Source organism: Bos indicus x Bos taurus, chromosome 16, assembly GCF_003369695.1.
Source record: "Bos indicus x Bos taurus breed Angus x Brahman F1 hybrid chromosome 16, Bos_hybrid_MaternalHap_v2.0, whole genome shotgun sequence".
Taxonomy (NCBI): domain Eukaryota; kingdom Metazoa; phylum Chordata; class Mammalia; order Artiodactyla; family Bovidae; genus Bos; species Bos indicus x Bos taurus.
In genome coordinates, this window is record NC_040091.1 from 51,915,959 (window position 1) to 51,934,752 (window position 18,794).

Consider the following 18,794-nt stretch of genomic DNA (forward strand, 5'->3'; position numbering starts at 1 on the left):
AACTAATATTCCACGTGCCACGGGGCAACTAAGCCCATGCACCACAACAAGAGAAGCCTGTGTGCTGCAGTAGAGAAAGCCCATGTGCTCCAATGGAGCTCGCTTACACACACACACACACCCAGGTTCACAGGCCTCACTACCCTAATACCCAGTTGGAAGACCTTGATCTTTATCAGGTCAGAAGCTGGCAAACACCTGTAGGTTCACCAGGGTAAGGGGCTCTAGAAACGTGTTACAAGGGCTGAGATGGGACACGTCACCAGGTGCGGAACCCCAAAGTTCCCAGGTGCCATGACCCTTGGCTGGCTTACTGCCTCCCTGGTCCCCACCATGAACCTGACTTAGTGGAATACTCCACCCTGCTTGTTTCTGGGTCCTCAAGCCCCTCATTCAGCACACATTCTGGGGTGTCCTCCATGATGCTTTTATCCACCCACAGATGGGACACCTGAGTTACCAGGAGGGAAGGTGACAAGCTCTAAATGACACAGTGACATGGCACAGACTGGGAGCTAGAGCCAGTGTCCCCTGAGCTTCAGAGCAGAGCTCCTTCAGCTGTCTGTGGGGGGAGCAGGTTCTGAGCCCCAAATCCAAACGCTTGGTCAGCTAAAAGCTTTGGGAGCCACTCCTGGGAGCAAGGGGCAGTCTGGGAGACGCAATCAGATGCTGAAGCGTGGGAAATTCTTGGACATTTTGTTGGAGATACAAGGTCCTACCCTCTTGCTGCTGCTAAGTCGCTTCAGTCGTGTCCGACTCTGTGCGATCCCATAGACGGCAGCCCACCAGGCTCCCCCGTCCCTGGGATTCTCCAGGCAAGAACACTGAAGTGGGTTGCCATTTCCTTCTCCAATGCATGAAAGTGAAAAGTGAAAGTGAGGTCGCTTAGTGTCTTTTAAAACTGGGTCATTCTGAAAGCTGTGCTGTGTGGCCAGTCTATCACACCATCACTTTCTCCTCTCAGCCCTGTACCCTGTGAACATATGCACGCAAGTGCTGTAGCTGCTTCCTGCAAGCCAGAAGTGCTGACTTTGGTCTGAACTCTCTTGCTCTTCTCCCGAATCACCAAGGCCCCCTGTGCTCTCTCTTGCCCTGCTCTGACTTTCTGACACCATCCAGTTTTCAGATTCCCATTTCCAACCCCAACCTGCTGACGGGGTGCTGGACTCTGATGCTTTGCTTTGGCCTCTGGACCTTGGACTGTATCTTGCAGTATCTGCACAGCCACTCCTGAGAAAGGGCCTCCATTCTGCCCTTGCGAGGGACTGTCAGCAAATCCGAGGCTCACCCTGATCCCCAGGTTGTGTCAGCTCTGGCTTCTGCCTCTCTGATGAGGGAAACACTGATTCTGATCAGGTGCTTGAGATGGACAGCTTGGTTTGATCTTCCCCTCTGTTGAACAATGCTCTCATTTTCCTTTCTGTGGCAATTTCATTGTATTTCTGCTTCCAGAGATGTAACAAGAATGGCATAATGGGACGTGTGTGGGTGGAGGGACCCTGGGGAAAGGAACTGAGAAGTCAGTTCTTCTGGGTAATGGATTGTTACCTGAGGCTTTTACCTGAGGTCCTTCCTCCCTCCCAGACACAATTTACTGAACCCTGTGTTAAGCGATTTACATACATAATCTCCCTTAGCTTTCTCTCAACAATGCTATGAAATAGGGTGATTATTATCTCTGCAAATCTTGCTTAGTTTAAGCAAGTGGTTGTCAAGGTGTGTTCTGAGGACAGCTGGGGTTCCTGGGATCCTTCTAGGAGGTCTGTGAGGGCCTCCCCTTCCGAACCACGTATCTGCATGAGGTTGAATTTTCTTCATCAAGTACAACCAAAATAACACATTGAGACAACCTGAGTGCAGAAGCAGGTATGAGAACCCTGCTGTCTTCTGTGGAGTGACATTTCAAAAAGATTTGCAAAAGTAGAAAATAACGCTACTCTTTTCACTAACTTTTTTTTGGGAAAGTATAATTCTTATTCATAAAATATGTTATTTATAGTAACAAGTATAATGGGTTGTTTATTATTATTTTAAAAACAAATATTTAATCTTTTTGAGTTTTAATTTCTAAAATGGTAAACATCAATAAATATAATCCACACAAACAAAAGCTTGTTGGAGTCCTCTCTAATTTTTGAAGATGTACCATCAAGATGCTGGACAAAAGTCTGAGAACTGATGTTTTAAGCCAATGGTGATAATCTCATAACCCTGGCCAGTGATTGGTTCAGGAGTTTAGGCCCAAGCCTATCAGTATATGGTATTCTCTTGGTGACAGCTATTGGTTGGAGAATGGTCATGTGACTGATTTTGAACCAATGAGATGGGTGGAGTGTTTGTTATAAACTGCTGGGAAAGCTCTTCCTGACTGGATGGCTTACAAGAACACCTTTTCTTTCTCTGAGGTTGTCCTGACCAGATACAGTGTCAGAACTTCACCAGCCATCTCACTTCCAGCCTGAGGAGGCAACTGATGCCCAGAGTAGGGCAGAGCCAAGAGAATCACCAAGAAAGGAGACAGAGCCAAAGGTCAAGTTGAACTACATCTTCAAGTGCAGTGTCATGACTCTAATGAATATCTTCCTTTTTTTTTTTTATGTCAGCTGGAGTTGGGTGTTAAGTATTTACAGATGACAGCATTTCAACTGCTATGCCCTAGTCCACATATGAGGAAATGGAGGCTCAGAGAGGTTAACTGAGTGCTAGTGGATGGAAAAGCCAAAATCCAATACCCAACCTCTGTTCCCTCCACCTCCATCCCCATATTATGTAACTTTCAAAAAAGTTAGGTTCTTGCCAGTCTAAGTCTGGAATCCAGATCACAAGAAAATCCTATGGAGGCTCATGTGGCTAAGCAGTCTGAGATCCTCAGGAGTGTCTGCCAAAGTCCTTCTCTTTGCCCCAGAAACGTCAGCTCCCTGCCCCTCCTCTGGGAGTTTTGAGGCTATCCCCTGGATCTGCTTGGCACAGTCCAAGCCTGCCCTCCGCCCCAGAGTTCCCTTCTCTAATGATCTGATGAGGCCTAATGAGAGTGTACTCATTAGAGTCGTTGGTTGCAAGCAACAGAAACCAATTCTAGCTAATTTAAACAGAAAAGCGATGTTTGTCTGGCCAACTCATACATCTCCTGGAGAATGGGAGAGTCAGGTTTGGAGGGCTGAAACCAAGATTAATGCCCCAGGACTTCCCTGGTGGTCCACTGGCTAAGACTCTGCGCTCCCAATGCAGGGGACTCAAGTTTGATCCCTTGTCAGAGAACTAGATCCCACATGCTGCAACTAAAGATCCTGCATGCACAACTAAAGATCCCACATGCCGCAACTAAGACCCGGTGCAGCCCAATAAATAACTAGTTTAAAAATTGTTATAAACAAAATTAATGCCCCCAAATCAAACCACTGAACTAGTCCTATGATCAGTCCATGCTGCTGGGCACAAAAGCTCTATCTTGACTGCCATCACTGACAGTGGGCTGACGTGTGCTACCACAGTCTTTGGAAACTGAATCCAAATTTTGTACTACTTGCCTGTTCTTTGGGTCCTTGGCTTCCAGATGTTTGCATCTGATTGGAGACTAGGTTACAGATTCATTCCTTAGCTGCAAGGGATGCTGGGAAAACAAATATTTTCAACGTGATTGAGAGAAGCAGGCTCTGCCTTAAAGCAACTGGAGCTTCTCCAAGCATAGCAAGGAAGTTTGCATGCAGTGTGGCCCAAATGAGTGACAAATGTTTACTGTGGAAAGATACTCAACAATCTGGATAAATGCTCTGAGCTTCCAACCAGCAAATCTGGTGGGGCAAAGCTCCCCAGTGCCATGGAACAAGTTTTTCCCAGGGACAAATACATGGCTTTTGGCAGGAACTTGGGCTGCCAGTCATGTAGCACAGCAGGTCTGCTGGCTCCCTAAGCAAATGCAAAGATGCACGCTGACTCAGGAATAATCAGGAGCATGTATGGGCCCAATGCCTGGCTCTATCACATATGAAGGATGTGCCTTGGTCAACCACCTTAACCTCTCTGCACCTCAGTCTGCTGACTGTACAGTACCCCACTGCAGAGTTGTTGTGACAGCCAGAAGTTCAGGCATTATTTGGTGCCTGGCTCATTCACTGGGACTTGTCATAAAAGAGTTAGGAGTTCCACCACCGACACTGTTGTAACTGTCTGCTTCTCACCTGCCACTGTCCGCGGTCTCCCTCTTCTCTCTCACTACACAGAATCTGTTCTATGACAGGGGAGCAGAAGGAAGCCTCGTGTCTTCTAGAAAGCTTTACTCATTACCCCAGTTTCTAGTGGTTTCTCACTGCTTTCAATTAAAAAAATAGATATATATTATTTGGCTGCACCGGCTCTTAGTTGTGGTATGCAAACTCTTAGTTGTGGCACATGGGATCCAGTGCCCTGACCAGCAATCAGACCTGGGAACCCTGCATTGGGAGCATGAGGTCTTAGCCACTGGACCACCAGCGAAGTCCCTCACTGCTTTCAACTCTGATTCATTCAATCATTCACTAGACTAGTCCTTCCTTCACCAGACTAGTCCTTCCTTCTTATTACCCAGCCCTCTCCAACTCCCTACCAAGCTCTTTGCACACTGGCCTTCCCTTTTTTAAAAGACACATCTTTTTTCTCATTTGCACTCACTGTCCCTTGTCCTGGAACTCCTCTCCTCCAGAGAGTTGTCTGGCCAACTTTTCCTTGTCAATTGCATCTCAGCTAAAATGGCCCCTCCTCCGAGAAGCCCTTCTGATTACCTAAACCTAAGCAGCTGCTGCTCACTTTCCCCTTCACTTGCTCTTATTCTCTGGCCTCGGGTGCTCTCAGCTGACCTAGCTACACTCCCAGGGCTGACCAGTGAGGGGGTTTGTGGCAGATGTCCCGGCCACAGAGCAAGGGCTTGGAGGAAGAGATGGAGCTTTCTTTTTTATTTTGTATTCATTTACTTTTTTTTACTTTACAATATTGTATTGGTTTTGATTTTAAAATTGAATTTATTTGTTTCTTTTTGGCTGTGCTGTGTCTTCATTGCTGTGCATAGGCTTCCTCTAGTTGCAGTGAGTCCGGGCTACTCTCTAGTCATGGTGTTTGGGCTTCCTATTACAGTGGCTTCTCTTGTTGCAGAGCACAGACTTCAGGGCACATGGGCTCAGTAGTTGTGGCTTCCAGGCTTAGTTGCCCCATGGCATGTGGAAACTTCCTGGACCAGGGATCGAACCCCATGTCCCCTGCATTGGCAGGCGGATTCTTAACCACTGGACCACCAGGGAAGTCTGGGATGGAGCTTACTGATACTGAGCATCATGACCCATATCAGCATCTTTTACAGCTCCTAGCACAGACTCATTGCATGATAGAAGGGCAAAAAAGACTTGGGACAGGAAGCCTGCATCGAACTTCCAGAGGGGCCTCCCCCTGCCCCCACCCAGCCCCAGCCCTGCCCTCCAGGATGATGAGCCCCTGCCAGGGTTACACATCAGCAGATGACAGGGCATGGGATGGCCCTTTTTGGCTGTCACTCCCTCCCCCACCAGAGTCCTGGTGATCCTGGGGGAAGGTTGCTGAGGGACAGACTGTGGGGGCTTCAGCAGCTGAGACACAGATCGGATCAGTGTTAATGAGAGGCCCTGCTGATCTGGCGGCTTTGCTAATTAGGCTGCAACAGCTCCAGACCCAGCCAAGGAAAGCACGTTGCTTATGCTAATCAAGGGCGGTAGGCACTTCCTGGCTGGCAGAGTTGCCCAGAGCCTGGAGCATGTGCTCAGCATATAAGGCATGGCAGGGGAAAGCTGGGAATTGGTTGGGGGGAACCAATGCTAGAAAGATCCAAAGATAGCCCCATGGCTGCACTTTAGATTCTGGGGCTGCCCCTTGGCCCAGTATAGTGAGCAAGAGGCATGGAAGATGGGAGAGGTCACCAGTGAGGTAGAGGGAGGAAGGAGGAAAAATAGCAAAACACCCTACTCTGGAAGGTGGGGAGACGGAACATGAGGCTCACTTTCCAAAACTCAGCTTCGAGTGATGGCGGGCAGACTGTATCGGGACATTCATGGGGCCAATATAGACTCTGCCTACTGTTCCAAAGGGATCAAGCACCCTAGTGCAGAGGGCAGCCTCTGGGGCAGTTGAATCGTAAGCTAGCCAGACAAGTAAAACTACTTCACCCCTGGCAGGGTCAGATGGCTGTGTTCTTCAGCCCAAGTAACACATATGAAATATTCTGAGTTGATTTCCCCATCATCAATGTATCATCAAGGATCTCAGACCCTGAGATCAAATGTGTGTTGAGATTCACTCACTCAGTTACTCATTCATTCGTTCAGCACCTACTGCGTACCCAGTTTCAGCCACAGGGAATACAGAGATGAATGACGTCATCTTGGTCTTCAAGAAGCTTAGGCAAGGACCACAAACCAGCAATCTGAGTAACCATGTAATCATATAGCACAGGTTTCAGTGCTTCCTTACCTGAGACTGGGAGGCCAAGAAGGCTCCAAGAGGAGATGATGCTTGAGCTAAGTTAGGAAGGATGAATAAATTCAATGCCTAATGTCTAGAGAGTAAGTATTAATGTGCAATGCAATGGTCTATGCCCTTGACATCCCTAACATGTCCTGTCTTCCCAGTGACTCTACTCAGTCGTGACTATTACAGCTTTCCCATTTTACAGATGAGAACACTGAGGTACAAAGAGATGAAGAAACAATCCTGGAGTTGCACAATGTTAAGAGGCAAGTCAGGGAGCAGGAGGGGGCCAGGTGCTCAAGGAGGAGAAAGGATCCCTGAGAAGAAGGACCAGTGTGTGCAGAAGCTCAGAGGGATGTTGCAGCGGGAGTGGCCATGGCCAAGGCTGTGGGCTGGGGAGGGAGACAGGGGGTGATGAGAGGCACCGAGTTTACAACTGGATTCAAGCCCCGCTGACTGAGTGGCTGCACCCTGGGCTCTGGTGGGTCAGAGACATGTGCATGGGGAAGAGTTAGCTTGAAGCCTGCAGCCAGAGGGCCCTAATCACCGATGAATTATGCTCTTCATCAACTATTTAGCACCTCCCTTGGTAGCTGGGTCCAGAGCTGGACTCTGGTCGCCACATCAGTATTTCAGCTGTGTCTTCTTTTCAGCTAAAAGTGAGCTTGTCATTTGCACAACTTTTGAGACACCTCAGTAAGCAAGGTTTTCTCATTCACTCTTGTACCTGCCACACAGGCTTAAAGGGGACAGATTGATTCCGTTCCCTTTGAGTTCTGACCCTCTCTGGCTTCCAGGTACTGGGGTCTTAGCCTGAGTGTCATAAAAAGCTCCAAACACAACATTGCCAGAAACAGTTATTGGATTCTGTACTTTCCCAGCCACTACTGTGTCTGTAGGGAAAGTGGAGGTGGGTGAATGTGATGGAGAGATGGGAGGGAGTGGAGCAACCAGTTAAAGTTAGGGTTGGGTGTCTTCATCAATGCTTCAGCACTCATTGAGGGTTTTGCTTCTCCAGGAAGTCCCCAACACACACCCCAACCAGCTCCAAGAGCCTCTACCCCTCCTGTGCAGCTCTTGTCATGGGGGCCATTTTTCTCTAAATTTAAAAAAAATGATTATTTGCTTATTGTGACTTCCTCCTGTAGACAGTCAGCCTTATGAGATAGGGTGCTGGTCTAATTTTGTTCATCATTATACCTTTTGTTATTTAGTTGATTGGTTGTGTCTGACTTTTTGTGACCACATGGACTGTAGACCACCAGGTTCCTCTGGCCCTGGGATTTCGCAGGCAAGAACACTGGAGCGGGTTGCCGTTTCCTTCTCCAGGGGAGCTTCCTGACCCAGGGATCGAACCTGTGTCTTCTGCATTGGTAGGCAGATTCTTTACTACTAGCATCTAGAATTGTGTCTGGCACATAGTACATGCTCACACATACTTGCAGAAAGGATGCAGAAATAAGGACTAATCTTGAGAGACTGATGGTTCCTCCCTCCTTTCCTTCCATGTCCCTCCCTTCCCATTCTTCCTTCCAGAAACTTTTTCTATGTGTGTACTGGAGACACAAGACAAGTCAGATGACTTGGCCTGGGGATCGCCATCAGATGGCTGGGCCTGCAGGAGGCCCTCACAGCCCAATGCCAGGAGCTTCCTGGGCTTATCTGCCCCCATCTGAGAATGATGAGCAAATCTAACCCTCACCATGGACAAAGATGGTGGGTGGTGATGCCAGGACAGAAAGTAATTCCAAAGTCTGCTCTGAAGACAATCTGGGGTTTCCCTGAAAACTTCAGTGCCTCCCTTTGCATGCTGTTCCTTGCAGACCCTACAGGGAATGTCTGCAGGGTGGGCTCCTGTGGGTTGTCAGGGGAGGGTAGGATGCTGAGGATGTCGTAGGGAAAACTAGCCTTCAAACAATCCAGGGACTGTAGGATACAAAGAGCGAAAGGGAGAGGCAGATGCCTGTAAAAGACAGATGCCCCACTTCCCACAATGAGGATGAAGAGAGAGCATCCAGACACCAAGTCAGCAGAGACGGCCCAGAGGCAAGCCGCAAGCAGGGACTCTATCTGCCAGGACTGCTTTCTCTCTGGGGTTCTGGGAGAATTGAGTGCTTGTGGCAGGTGCTGGGCTGGGCTCCCTGGAGACCTTGAGACTCCATTTAGGCTGGGACTGAGAACGCAAATGACAGCGGGGCCACCACCCTCTGGAGGGGCTCTGCTAGCTGCCTGGAGGGCATTGACTTCTGCCTGTCTTCCTAGCTCACGGACCCTTGAGAGGGAAGCCAGAGGCAGGGAGTGGGGAGGGGAGGGGGAGTGCCAAATGTAAACACTAGAAAGCTACATTAAAAAAAAAAAAAATGCCAGGACCCCTGTGGAGACCTATCAGTGGATCTGCAAGTCTGTATATTGGCAAGCCCCCAAGACAAGTCTGATTCACAGAATCCTGACCTCTAGGCTGCTTTTATTTATTTGGCCACGCTGCTCAGCATGCAGGATCTTAGTTCCCTGACCAGGGATGGAACCCATGTCCCCTGCAGTGGAAACATGGAATCTTAACCAAAGGAAGTCACCTAAGATGCCTTTAAAAACACCCTTCCTCTCTTCTGGAAGGCAGACATAGTGAAAACAAGATTTCAATTTGATAACAGGAATTTTTCAAAATTTCAGCTTTTATAGGTACTGGGGATTGAAATACTTGGCTGCAACTTGTGTTTTACTGGTTGTCTTTATATTTTTACCTGATAAATAACAAAGTCTTGGATCACTGAGGATGTGGCATGTGGGTCACAACCACAGAGTCAACTCAGGGCAACTGAGGAAGAGAGATTTTTCCATGGAAGGGATCATGTTTGGATCATAAATGGAAGAAAAAATAAGATGAGAAAAAGATTTCACCTTTTAGGAGATGTCACAGGTTTGGCAGATTCAGTTTCATTGTCTTCACTTTCCGACGCACAATGTCTCACCAGTGGGAAGTGCCACCCTTGAGCAATGGAGAGCTTTGACATTTGCAAGTTCAACTTCTCTATCAGGAAAATGGGCTTCGCACACAACTGAAACATCTTTTCCTCGGGGGGCAACGCCGAAAGGACTTTTTTGTTCAATCTTCTATTAAAGAGAAATTCAATTGCCCAGATCAGCCTGTTTCCGGAGTGGTGCATTCTAGCTGACCAAACTTGGCTCACTTACCTCAGATCCAAACTTGCTGAGCTGGAAAAGGAAAGGTGATTGGCAAGTTCTGAGAAGCCGCCGCGTGGTTCTCATTGCAAGAATCCTGAGGCATCTCAACCTGGATTCTGCCTCCAGGGTTTGGTTTTTACTTGTAGAAGTTTTCAGTGATTCTGCTACCCGTCTTAAGGTCACTGCATTTTGTCATGTTAAAACAAAGATTGATAAACTTTTTCATAAAGGACCAGATAGTAAATATATGGGCACTTCCCTGGTGGCTCAGATGGTAAAGACTCTGCTTCCAGTGCAGGAGACCTGGGTTTGACTCCTGGGTTGGGAAGACCTCCTGGAGAAGGGAAGGGCAACCCACTCTAGTATCCTTGCCTGGATAATTCCATGGACAGGGGAGCCTGGCGGGCTACAGTCCTTGGAGTTGCAAAGAGTCAGACACAACGAAGCAACTAATGCAGACAGTAAATATTTGGGGCTTTGCAGGTCATACAGTCTATGTCCCAACTACTGATCTCTGCCATTGCAGGGCCCAAACAGCCTTTTTCATAACATGCGGGTCCCACTTTCCCACGGAGGCACAACTTCCCTTCATCTCGAGCTAGAGACCTGAGGCTACCTTGCTAGTGTCTTTTCTGGCCCTCAAGGCTCTGTGTCTGCAGACAGTACCGCTACTGCATTCACAAACTCCCAGGGGACACAGCCAACCCAGCCTTAGCCCATTTAAGTACTGTGAAAGGGCATGGCCTCAGGTCAATTCTATATTCAACACTTAATTAATCAATTACCACTTAATAGAATATCGTCTTCCTTTTTTAAAGCATTGACTGTATGTCTAGCCTTATGCTAAAAGCTCTGTGTCATCTATAATCCTTCCACACATCCTGGGAGGGAGCTTTTATCATTCCCACTTAGTAGATGGGATTAGGCAGACTCCCAAGGTCAAGAAGTTAGAAAATAGGAGAGCCAGGATTTGAACCCAGGTCTGTGTATTTCCAAAGTCCATGTTTTTTCTTTCAAAATAAATTCTTATATTATATTTGATACATAGAAAATAATATATTTAGGTGGTGGCCAGGGGTAGAAGAAGGGAGAAACAGGGAGTTAGTGCTTATTGGGTGTAGAGTTTCTGTTTTGCAAGATGAAAAGAGTTCTGCAGATGGATGGTAGTGATGGTTGCCTTACAATGTGAATGTATATCACTGAAATGTGCACTTAAAAATGGTTAATTTTATGTTTGTATTTGACCAAAAGAAAAAACTGTATGTAATTCACTCACCTAGAGCCAGACATCCTGGAACATGAAGTGAAGTGGGCCTTAGAAAGCATCACTACGAACAAAGCTAGTGGAGGTGATGGAATTCCAGTTGAGCTATTTCAAATCCTGAAAGATGATGCTGTGAAAGTGCTGCACTCAATATGCCAGCACATTTGGAAAAGTCAGCAGTGGCCTCAGGACTGGAAAAGGTCAGTTTTCATTCCAATCCCAAAGAAAGGCAATGCCAAAGAATGCTCAAACTACCGCACAATTGCACTCATCTCACACGCTAGTAAAGTAATGCTCAAAATTCTCCAAGCCAGGCTTCAGCAATACGTGAACAATGAACTTTCGGATGTTCAAGCTGGTTTTAGAAAAGGCAGAGGAACCAGAGATCAAATTGCCAACAACCGCTGGATCATGGAAAAAGCAAGAGAGTTCCAGAAAAACATCTATTTCTGCTTTATTGACTACACCAAAGCCTTTGACTGTGTGGATCACAATAAACTGTGGAAAATTCTGAAAGAGATGGGCATATCAGACCACCTGACCTGTCTATTGAGAAACCTGTACACAGGTCAGGAATCAACAGTTAGAACTGGACATGGAACAACAGACTGCTTCCAAATAGGAAAAGGAGTACATCAAGGCTGTATACTGTCACCCTGCTTATTTAACTTATATGCAGAGTACATCATGAGAAACTCTGAGCTGGAAGAAGCAAAAGCTGGAATCAAGACTGTCGGGAGAAATATCAATAACCTCAGATATGCAGATGACACCACCCTTATGGCAGAAAGTGAAGAGGAACAAAAAAGCCTCTTGATGAAAGTGAAAGAGGAGAGTGAAAAAGTTGGCTTAAAGCTCAACATTCAGAAAACTAAGATCACGGCATCTGGTCCCATCACTTCATGGGAAATAGATGGGGAAACAGTGTCAGACTTTATTTTTTGGGGCTCCCAAATCACTGCAGATGGTGATTGCAGCCATGAAATTAAAAGACGCTTACTCCTTGGAAGGAAAGTTATGACCAACCTAGATAGCATATTCAAAAGCAGAGACATTACTTTGCCAACAAAGGTCCGTCTAGTCAAGGCTATGGTTTTTCCAGTGGTCATGTATGGATATGAGAGTTGGACTGTGAGGAAAGCTGAGCGCAGAAGAATTGATGCTTTTGAACTGTGGTGTTGGAGAAGACTCTTGAGAGTCCCTTGGACTGCAAGGAGATCCAACCAATCCATTCTAAAGGAGATCAGTCCTGGGTGTTCATTGGAAGGACTGATGTTGAAGCTGAAACTCCAATACTTTGGCCACCTCATTTGAAGAGTTGACTCATTGGAAAAGACTCTGATGCTGGGAGGGATTGGGGGCAGGAGGAGAAGGGGACGACAGAGGATGAGATGGCTGGATGGCATCACTGACTCGATGGACATGAGTTTGAGTGAACTCCGGGAGTTGGTGATGGACAGGGAGGCCTGGTGTGCTGCGATTCATGGGTCTCAAAGAGTTGGACACGACTGAGCGACTGAACTGAACTGAACTGAACTGAAGTGAATATACGTATAAGTTGTTGTTTAGTTGCTAAGTCGTGTCTGACTCTTTGTGACCCCATAAACTGTAGCCCACCAGGTTCCTCTTTCCATGGGATTTCCCAGGAAAGAATACTGGGGTGGCTTGCCATTTTCTTCTTCCCGACCCAGGGATCGAGCATGAGTCTCCTGCATTGGAAGGTGGATTCTTTACCATTGAGCCACCAGGGAAATCATATATATAAATTTTATGGATTATAATAATGAAATGAATAGCTGTGAATCAATATAATCACCTCTCTCTTGTTTTAAACCCTTGCTGCCTCCATCATAGGGTGCTGCCCTCAGAGGTTTTGGGGTTTAATGAATCCCTATCTTGCGACTTCCCTTGTGGTTCAGTGGCTAACACTTTGAGTTCCCAAAGCAGGGGGCCCAGGTTTAATCCCTGGTCAGGGGCTCAGAGATTAAAGTGTCTATGCAGGAGACCCGGGTTCGATACCTGGGTCAGGAAGATCCCCTGGAGAAGGAAATGGCAACCCACTCCAGTACTCTTGCCTGGAGAATCCCATGGAGGCAGGAGCATGGTAGGCTACAGTCCATGGGGTCACAAAGAATCGGACACGACTGAGCGACTTCACTTTCACTTTCAGGGAACTAGAGCTCCCATCTCATAACTAAGAGCTCACAAGCCACAACTAAAGATCCTGTATAAAGCCAACTAGAGATCCTGCAACTAAGACCCAGCCCAGCCAAAAATTAAGTGAGCTGCATTTGTAATCATCACTTAAAAAAAATCTTATTTAATTAATATGTATTAACAACATATTTTCTAGTTTCACTTTTTTTTGAGTTTTAAAATAATACCACAATATACATAGTCTTTTATGCCTTGATTTTTTTCACTCAACATTGCATTCTCATGTTCTTGCCTATAGGCATTTAACTGATTTATATTATTCCATTAAGTAAATATATCATTTCTAAATTTTTTACTTTGTTTACTTTTGTAATTATAAACTATAAAGCCATCATGGTGACTGGATTATTTTTCAGAAATATTTATTGTTCCTCCTAGGGGAGGATTATACTTTCCTTCAAATGATGGCAGACTTGGCGTTGCAAATTTCTTTGGTTAATGAAATGTGAACAGAAATTGATGTGTGTCACCTCTGAGCAGAAGCTTGTAGAGTCAGCACATGATCTGCCTGTTCTCTTTTCCCCACTTATGTCTTAGATGGAGGCTGTTCCATCAGCCTGGGTCCTGAAGTGAAGATGACACAGAGCAGAGCCACCACTGAATCGCACTGGACACGTAGCATAAGTGAGAAATAAAGATGTGAGAGATGGACCATAAAGAAAGCTGAGTGCTGAAGAATTGATGCTTTTGCACTGTGGTGCTGGAGAAGACTCTTTAGAGTCCCCTGGACAGCAAGGAGATCAAACCAGTCCATCCTAAAGGAGATCAGTCCAGGGTGTTCATTGGAAGGACTGATGCTGAAGCTGAAGCTTCAGTACTTTGGCCACCTGATGTGAAGAGATGACTCACTGGAAAAGACCCTGATGCTGGGAAAGGTTGAAGGGAAAAGGAGAAGGGTCAGCAGAGGATGAGATGGTTAGACAGTATCATCGACTCAATGGACATGAATTTAAGCAAGCTCTAGGAGATAGTGAAGGACAAGGGAGCCTGGCATGCTGCAGTCTGTGGGTTCGAAAAGAGTCAGACACGACTTAGCAACTGAACAACAACAAACCCTTGTTGAAAGCTAGTGAGATTTGGGGCATCATTTGTTACTGCAGCATAACAGATCTATCGTAACTGATGCATCATGCTCTTTCCACCACAACACAGTGATTCCCAGTGAAGTGGAGGGGACAGAGGGAGTGGCCATTTTCCTATGAGACTGAATTAACCAATAATGCATAAAGCCACATTTTAACAGGTTAAATTGGGTTAATATCATCCCTGTCCACTGTGTGTATTGAGAGTGATTTACATTAACAACTAGAAAGTGCTTCAAAGATACTTAGCATTGGGGGGACTGATTGGCACCTTCCACCTGACTTCTGGGCTTTCTTCCTTCCTCTCCCCTTCCTACAGGTCTCTCTCTTTCTTTTTTTTTTGGCTGCGTTGGGTCTTCCTTGCAGTGGATGGGCTTCTCTAGTTGTGGCAAATGGGCTTAGTTCCCCAACCAGGGATTCAAATCACATCCCCAGCATTTTTAACTGCTGGACCACCTGGGAAGTTCCCCTGCAGGTCTTTGAAGTAACTCACATACAGAGGTTGCAGGAGGAAGTGAGGGCCAGTGCAGAAATTCTGCAACGGTGGAGTCCAGGTGCTGGAAACGCCAGCTGACATGTTGTGGGAAGAAAACAGTCTGAGTAGGGGAGGGGAGGATGTGCTCAGGCAAAGAGACTCAGCGAGCAGACAGGCGAGAAGCAAGTCTGGGCAGAGGCCTCTGTGTTGGGAGCGTATACAGCGCAGCTCAGGCGAGTGAGTTCAGCCGGGACCTCACAATGGTGCTCACAGTGCCGGAAGATGACAGAAACGTCTCCCGTCGGTCAATTTCCCTTTCTCATTAAAGCCGCGGTGACGAGGAAGCACAAATAGGGCTGTGTTGTGCTTTTCCCATTCTCAATTATCATCCGGAGGGGCTGTCGAGAGAGCGGCTCATTTCATGCCATTTTCATTCCTCGTCACTTTTCTTCCTGTTTCTTTCTCTTGTTTCTTTATTCCCAGTTTCTGCGGAGGTCCCCTTAACTATCCCCATCCACAGGGCGAGCAGAATCACGCACGCACAGACAAACACCATGATGAAATCATAATGAGAGAACAAGAGAGAGCCCAGCACGGGAAACTAATCCATCCTAATGATAAAGATCATTATGGAGACAAAGAAGGAAGGGAAACAACACATTTCATTCTAATTAGGCCCGAAAGCTCATTACTGGGAACAGGGAGAGAAAGTGATCAAGTAGATGCATCTTGAAAAAAATAGCTCCTCTGGGCTCCAAGGCCTGAGAAATAGCATGGGCGGGAGAGGCTGATGGTTCCCAAACTGGGGTTCCTTATGGTAGCCGAGGGGGAGGGGAACTGCAGGAAAGGGCTGTTTTTTCAAAAATGTGAAAAGGGGTTAATGGAAATTATCATTTTGCTCCTAATAACTCAATATGGACAGACAAACTAAACATCTCAAGTTTCTTTGTTTAGGGCTGGCATTTCATCTGTTCAGGCATAACTAGCTTGCTTATAACAGAGGTCTAAACAATTGTTGAGAACATAAGAATTTCTGGGTTTGCAGTGGTGGCCTGTTTACAGCTGGGATCACGGTATTCCTATTGCAAGGAATCTTGGGTTCTTTATGGAGAGGCTGATGCTACTGCACCATTAACCATGTCTGTGCTTCATAACACAGGGAAGAAAGTAATTTATTATTTAGTGACTTCTCTGGTGGTCCAGTGGTTAAGAATCTGCCTGCCAATGCAGGGGACATGGGTTTGATCCACGGTTTGGGAAGATTCCACAGGCCGCAGAGCAACTAAACCCATGAGCCACAACTACTGAAGCCTGAGCACTCTAAAGCCCATGCTTTAGAACAAGAGAAGCCACCACAATGGGAGCAGCTCCCGCTTGCTGCAACGAAGACCCAGTACAACCAAAATAAATAAATATTTAAACTGATTTAAATATTTAAATGGGCTTCCCTGGTGGCTTCCCGTTAAGAATCTGCCTGCAATGTGGGAGACCTGGGTTTGATCCCAGGATTGGGAAGATCCCCTGGAGGAGGGCATGGTAACCCACTTCAGTATTCTTGCCTGGAGAATCCCCATGGACAGAGGAGCCTGATGGGCTACAGTCCATTGGGTTGCAAAGAGTCAGACACGATTGAGTGACTAAGCACAACCAGCACAAAAAAATATTTAAATAAATATTTGAGCTGACTTAAACTGTACTGGGTCTTCGTAGTGGTGGGCGGGGGCTACTCTCATTGTGGTGGCTTCTCTCCATGGACAGAGAAGCCTGGCAGGTCCATGGAGTTGCAGAGTCGGACATGACTGAGCACACGCCTCAAAAAATTTAATCAGTTTAGAAATCTTTCAAAACATGGAGTTCATAAGGAGTAAAATAATAAAAGAGGTTCTTAGCAGGTAGGGAAGGGATGAGAAAGTGGGGAAAGAGAGGAGGAAAGGAGAAAGCGTTTATTGTTCACTTATATCATGATGTACTAATTACATAAATAATCTCATCTAATCCTCACAGCCACACTGGGAGTGGGGGTGGTGGTGGTAGTCCATCCATTCATTCACTTAGCAAGTATTTCTGGGCACCTCCTTGCTGTTGTTATTCAGCCGCTCAGTCACACTTGACTCTTTGCAACCCCATGGACTGCAGCATGCCAGGCTTCCCTGTCCATCACCAATTCCCGGAGCTTGCTCAAACTCATGTCCATTGCGTTGGTGATACCATCTAACCATTTCGTCTCTGTTATCCCCTTCTCCTCCTGCCTTCAATCTTTCCCAGCATCAGGGTCTTAGGATCCAGCTATTGTTCTAAGTATTGGAACCATAGCAGTGAATGAAACAAAGACTCTGCCCTCATGGAACTTACAATAAACAAGTAAACAGAGAAACACATGTTTAAGTATAGGTCTAAATATACATACATATACATACACATGGAGAAGGCAATGGCACCCGACTCCAGTACTCTTGTCTAGAAAATCCCATGGACGGAGGAGCCTGGAAGGCTGCAGTCTATGGGGTCGCTGAGGGTCGGACACGACTGAGCGACTTCACTTTCACTTTCCACTTTCATGCATTGGAGAAGGAAATGGCAACCCACTCCAGTGTTCTTGCCTGGAGAATCCCAGGGACAGGGGAGCCTGGTGGGCTGCCGTCTCTGGCATCGCACAGAGTTGGACATGACTGAAGTGACTTAGCAGCAGCATACATACACATAAACATATGTGTATGCATATATGTGTGTGTGCATGCATATGTACACAAACATTAATAATATACTTGTGTGTGTATATGTTGTGGGAACGTTGAGCTCAGCAGGTGCAAAAGTCTGAAGGTGCAAAAGTCTGGGAACTCTGGAGACCCCAGAAGGAGGCCAGTGTGGCTGGGAGAGGGGGGCAATGGGAGAACAGGAGGAGTGCCTCTCCCCCATCCCCAGGCTGGTCTCCTGGGGTTAACACAAGCCAGAAAGCGGTAATTATCTTCTCATCTTCAGGTTAATGAAGGAGAACTTGGAGGTAATGTTATTTTTGTTGATTCTTGATTTCTTGTTAAAACATTTTTCGGAGAAGAGTTGATACCGATAGATAATAGCTCCCTCTAGGGCATTTTCCCATGGACAGGAATGCTCTCCCCTCCGTGGCCGACTCCCTCAGTGAGCACAGCTTTATGCTTCATGTTAAACCCTGTCAGTCTCTGGGTCCACTCTGCCCCCATCCCATCAGCAGACCTTCTCCACCACCAATGCTCCTTTTGAGACACACGTGTCTTTTGGAAGCATTTGGATAACACTTCCTGCTCAGTTATGAGACATTGTTCAGGGAAAGGCAAGAGGATGGGTGAGTCTCTGGAACTTGCTAGAAATGCAGACTCTTGGGCCCGGCTCCAGAGCTAGTGAATTGAATTTTGCATTTTCACAAGAGCCCCAGGTGACTGTCGTGAATATTAAGTTGAGAAGCCCTGCTTTCAATGACCTTCAAAAATGCACTCAGCTGTGGGCTTCTATAATCCCCAATTTGGAGAGCCTGACAGTATATGACAGTATATACATATTTTCAAAGCAAAGCCAAACAGACCATACTTCTGTTACACACACAGTATTAAATGCTAATTTTACCCTTTAATTCAGGGGCACAGTAGAAAGGAATGTTGTGGTGTTGGATGCTTTGGGCTTTATTATTCACAGGCTATGAAACCCTGGCAAACAATGCCTGCACCCAACAATGGCTGGAGCATTATTTCTGGGAGCCTTATCTCTCTTCGGCTCTGTTTCTTCATCTGGGAAATGGGAAAAATAACATCTCCCTCAAAAGATTTGTGGTGGCACAAAAGAAAACATCTAAAGATATAAAATGCCTGCACCCAACTCCTTGCCCGTGCGCTTTCCTGCAAAGCAGACTGGGGCTGGCGCACCCAAGGGATAAAAAAGGGTTTCCTAATCATGAACAGTAAGGTCAGGGGGCTGTTTACTGAAGCAGGTGATTTTCAAGTAAAGTGAAAAGTGCAAGTGTTAGTTGCTGAGTCGTGTCCACCTCTTTGCGAGCCCATGGACTGTAGCCTCTGTCCATGGAATTCTCCAGGCAAGAATACTGGAGTGGATTGCCATCCCTTCTCCAGTGAATCTT

The 18,794-nt window shown here is 46.5% G+C and overlaps 1 protein-coding gene across 3 annotated transcripts in view; it reads right to left on the bottom strand.

The window, feature by feature from the left end:
- The window catches only part of KAZN (kazrin, periplakin interacting protein), a 1,334,539-nt gene that overhangs the window by 197,641 nt on the left and 1,118,104 nt on the right, over positions 1-18,794 (bottom strand). The gene's annotated exons all lie outside the window — the stretch shown is intronic.